General features: G+C 43.5%; 1 protein-coding gene across 1 annotated transcript in view; it reads right to left on the bottom strand.

Annotated features, from left to right (window-relative positions):
- Brf1 (BRF1, RNA polymerase III transcription initiation factor 90 kDa subunit) overlaps positions 1–5,287 on the bottom strand; it is a gene marked incomplete at its 5' end in the record, with an annotated part of 75,383 nt that overhangs the window by 19,862 nt on the left and 50,234 nt on the right.

Below are 5,287 nucleotides of genomic sequence, written 5' to 3' on the forward strand. Positions count from 1 at the left end.
TTTTTTGCCAGGGGGTGTTTCTTTTTGAGTGAGGGTTTCACTATGCTGTTCAGACTGGCCTTGAACTCACTTTGCAGCCCAGGCTGGCCTCAAACTTGCATCAATCCTTCTGTGTCAGCCTCTAGAGTATGCAAATATGTATTTAATCAGCATCAAAATCCACAACATGAAAGAATTCAAACAAGTCAATAACAAAGAAAATTACTTGATTAGAAAACCAGTAGAGAATTTAAGTAGAAACTTCACCAACTTGGGCATGGTCGCACACATCTATACTCCCAGCACTCTGGAAGGCTCAGGCAGGAGGACGGCAAGTTCAAGTCTGGCTAAGTTAGTGGAACCTTATCTCAAAATAAAAACTAAAAGGGGCTGGACAGGGAGAGAGGGAGAGAGGAGGAGAAGGAGAGAGGGGAAGAGAGGGAAAGGGACAGACAGAGGAAAGGTAGGAGGGAAGGAATTTTACCAAAGAGATACAAATGTGTAGCAAGCAAACAGAAAGATGTGCACATCACTAGTTGTCAGAGAAATTTAAGTCAAACCACCCCATACCCATTAGCATAGAGCACGACATGCGTGAAAATGATCAAGATGGGATAGGTTTATGTACCAGGCCCCCAAGATGAATGCAATTATTACATATCAAAAATATAATAATGAAAGAGTAAAACTGCTGAGTGTGGTGGGGCATGCCTGTCATCCCAGCACTCAGGAGGCTGAGGCAGGAGGATTGTTGCGAGTTGGAGACCAGCCTGGGCTACAAAGTGAGCTCAAGGCCAGCTTGAACTGCACAGTGAGACCCTGTCTCAAAAGGACAAAAAAAAATTAATAAATAAAATAAATAAATACAAGAGTAAAATTACTAGGCACAGTGGCATATGCCTATATCCTAGCTACACAGGAAGTAGGCTAAGGTAGAAGGATTGCTAGTGTGAGGCCAGCAACTTAGTGAGGCTCTATTTTAAAAAATAAAATAAAATAAAGTAAAATAAAATAAAATAAAGGGCTGGGGATGTGGCTTGGTGGTAGAGCAGAGTGCCTCTGGGTTCCACCTCCAGTACTGAAAAAACAAAAAACTCTCACTTCTGGGTATACATCCAAGGAGCTGAAATCAGGATCTCAAAGGGACACTTGCACCCTCAAAGGACAAATATTGTACATGAGGGTTAGGGTTAGGGTTTGCCTAGAGTTGCTAAGCTCATAGGGACAGCAAAGAGAGCAGCGGTCCTTGAGGGGCAGGAAGAGGGAACATGTAAGATGTGCTCACCAGGACCTGAGTCAGAATGTGAATCAGGAGCCCCGGGGCTCCAAGCAGCCACTCCTACTACTCCATCACACCCTCAACCATTCTCCCAGGTTTTGTGTGTGGCTTTTTTTCTTTCTTTTGGTACCAGGAATAGAAAAATGTCTTTGTTGTGTGTGGTTCCAATCATTCCTTCTCACCCACAATGATAAATTCATCCTTTCTACTGCTGATGGACATGTAAGCTGTGTCCACTCTATCCATTTACATTACTTCTTAGAAACTGTTTATGCCCTTTACTGTTTTCTCTGAGAATGGACAACTGAAACAGAACCACTGTCACAGTGACCACCTGCAGTGATTTCTGTGGATGTGTCTTGGCATGGACTTTCTAGGCTGGAGTGTGTGCACAGCCAGCTTTTCAGAACAATCAGCTCTCAGGGTGATGCTTGCTCCCAGCAGAGAACTCCAGGTCCTAGCCTCCAGGTTTCTAAGCCACCTCCCGGGCCCAGAAGTATCCCACTTGCACTTTTCATGTACTTCCTGACTATATGGATAGTGTCTGTTCCTATCTATTGTCCATTTTCTCTGAAAAATTGGAGCATCAATACTTTCATCCTTGTACTCCAGGAGTCCTTCGTTGGAAACATAGTAAGTATCTCCTGAAAAGGATGTTTTCCAAGGGAACATTCCTCAAAACCAAGTAGGTTGAACCATGAACAGATCAATAACCATGGGAAAAAAATGAGAGCTTATTTTCAAGTTTTAAGCTGGGGTGCTACCCATCTTTCAGGATTAGCATAAAGCTGGCAAGAAGCTATGTGGAGTGTTGGACACCCTCAGACTCCTGGGCCTTGTAATATCTGACCAATGCCAGCCATTATCAACTATCACCAGGCAAGATGCTTGACAGGAAGTTCCAACAAGAAGAGTCAAACTGGCCAAGATTATACCACATTGGACAGGCACACAGAGGTTGGGCACACACCACAAAGAACAGACAGCCCAGGCTCCAGGGCAAGATACTCAGGACCCACCCAACTTTCCCAACCCCTCTGTGCATGATTTCTCAAGGAAAACAACAGCCTCTATCTCCTCAGGGCTGATTTATATAAAGCATTTGGGCAGTGTAAAAAGGTCTTTCTAGTATTTGCCACAATCTAAATGATTAAGTGTGTTCAAAGAAGGCAGAAAAATACTGCAGTATCAACAGTCCAATAAAAAACAATAAACAGAGGGCCAGGCATATAGCTCAGTGGCACAGTGCCTGCCTGGCAAGCACAAGATCCTGAGCTCAATTCCTGGTATCAAAAATACAAAACAAAAATAAAGGGTATTAACAAAATCCAGAACAAAATACAAATGGGCAATAAACACAGAAAACTGTGTTCTGAGTTCGGTCCCGGTACCGGAGAAAAACCAAAAAAAAAAAAAAGAAAACTGTTCAACTGTATTAGTCATTAAAGAAATTCAAACTAAAACAGTGGGATATAATTACTTTCCCATACACTGACTGGATGGAACCCAGGGCCTCAAAGACGCTAGGCAATGGAGGCCCCAGAGCTCAGACCCATCCTACCAGTTAGTCCAACAGGAATGAGGGGCCCAGGGCATACTCTGCCCTCTCCCTCTGGCCAGACTGGCATCTCCATGGAGGAGTCCCAGGTAATCATGACTATGGAGGAATAAGAAAACAGCCTGTTGCTAAACACAGGTGTAAGTCTCTCAGTCCTTCTTTTCAATCCTGGCCTTCCTTCCAGTTGTCACACCTCAGTGAAAGGAATCACTGGTGAGGAGGTAATATGCTATTTTTGACAACCCTTAGGCTGTAACTGCTTGTTAGATCCTTCTTGCATATCTCTGTTTTCCTGAGAAACCACTTTGAAGATACCACCATGTATTACAGCAGCCATTGACATTTTCCTACTAATCTGTCCATAACTCTCTAATGTTTGTATTATTCCTATGCTACTTCATAAATGGATGTATGTTTATTATTATGTGTTTCCTACAACAACCATTGAGAATAGTTAATGTTAAAAAAAGAGAACAGTTAATGTTTATTCAATCAGTCACTCATGTATAGCTCTATTTATTCTCTTTAGAAGCCATTTTGAAGATACCAAAGTACAGTACAACAACTATTGATAATTCCCTACCTCTTTTGTAACACTATTATTTGTCTATTTGTTTTCCTGAGAAACTATCTTGTAGTTTGTAGTATGTAAAACAATAACCATTGGTAATTTCCTACCACTTTGTCTGTAATTTGGTAAGCCCCCCATTACTATGTAATCCTTCTTTTACTCTTTAAAATGATAAAAAAATGATTTGGGATTTCAAACCAAAGCTAGGCAAGCACTCTACCACTGAGCTACCCCACCCCTACCCCACATTCATGTAACAAACACTGGAAGACAAGACTCAAGCCTCTCACCTGCTCCCAAGGGGCCAGAGAAGGAAGACATGTTACTGATGATGGACTGTCCTTCAGGGGAGTGGGTGGGGTCACAGGCTGCTCCCAGGTCCTCAGGTGGATGGACACAGGGACCGTGGGGTGCCCAGAGACCAACCTGCAGGTGTGTAGAGGGCACAGGGCTCAAGGGTGCCCAAGGGAGCTAAGAGTAATTTCTTCATGTGAAGAGGAGAATTAGCTATGTCAGTTTTTTCTACAAAACCTGAGCCATAGAGTCAGGAGCAGTGGTGCCCACCTGTATTCCCAGTACTTTGGGAGGCTGAGGCAAGAGGATCAAAAGGTCAAGCCCAGCCTGGGTAGATCAGCAACTTAAGAAAGACAATGTCTTAAAATAAGAAACTGAAAAACAGCCTCATCTAGACACTTTAATGTAATGCATGTTTATATGGTTGCATTACATTCCTTGGTCTCCTACAATATGTCACTGGTCTTAGCTTTAAACGTAAGTCTTTAAAAAACCTGCACTGTGTGCTAAACACCAGGTAATATGTATAAAACAGGCAGCTCCAGTAACAACTTTTTTTAGTATATGTGCTACCACAGCAAGCACTTCAGTAACAACTTTTAACCCGTGAACTGGAAGAAAAAGCTATGAAAAATTGGCTAATATTAACTTATTAAAGATACCACATATTATGCCACAGTACTGCACATATTTTTTAGCTTAAAAATTAGCTATCTGGGGGCTGGGAATTTAGCTCAGCGGCAAAAGCGCCCGCCTGGCATGCACAAGGTCGTGAGTTCGGTTCCCGGTACTGGAGAATAACAAAAAAAAAAAAAAAAAAAAAATTAGCTATCTGTACATATAGGTATTTCTAAGTTTAACACAGTTTTTTGTTTGTTTGTTTGTTTGTTTATCATTTTGAGACAGGATCTCACTACATAGTTCAGGCTGGCTTTGAGCTCACTTTGTAGCCCAGGCTGGCCTCGAACTTGCAAGGATCCTCCTGCCTGTCTCCCAAGTGCTGGGATTACAGGCGTGCGCCACCACGCACTGCTTAACACATGATGTAAAAAAATGTTACAGAGGAACCTGACCTGCTACATTTAAGGTGCTGTCATGTATCTTGCAACGAATGACCCAAAAATCATTTTAACCATTGCTATGGGAAAGTTACAAAGACAAAATTGGAAGGTTTTGTTTTTTAAATTTTTCCTTTCTAAAGGGCCCTATTTATACATGTCTAAAGCCTCTGGAAATGTGTACATAATAACGTTGATCATATTTTGCCACAATTTGCAGTTGAAAAAACAATACAAATAGGGTGGCTGGGGATGTAGCTCAGTGAGAACCCCCTGGTTTCAATCCCCAGTACCAAAAAAACAAACCACGCCAAAACCGAGCTATCATCTCGTTTCCGCGTGGTGAAGAACCGCACCGACTGCGGACTAGGGACCTGCTCCCTGGAAAGCACAAGTCCCAACGCTCCGGACCCCAGCGTGGCCGAAGAGCGCCAGCCAGCACCTGCGGGACCTGTGCGCCCGGGCGGGGCCGCGGCGTCGGGAACACGCCGTGACGCGCAGCGACGTCACGAGACGCGCCGGCGCCGCGCGGGGAAGGGCGACGGCGG

The sequence above is a fragment of the Chinchilla lanigera genome, unplaced genomic scaffold (assembly GCF_000276665.1).
Source record: "Chinchilla lanigera isolate Chin_1 unplaced genomic scaffold, ChiLan1.0 scaffold00137, whole genome shotgun sequence".
Classification (NCBI taxonomy): domain Eukaryota; kingdom Metazoa; phylum Chordata; class Mammalia; order Rodentia; family Chinchillidae; genus Chinchilla; species Chinchilla lanigera.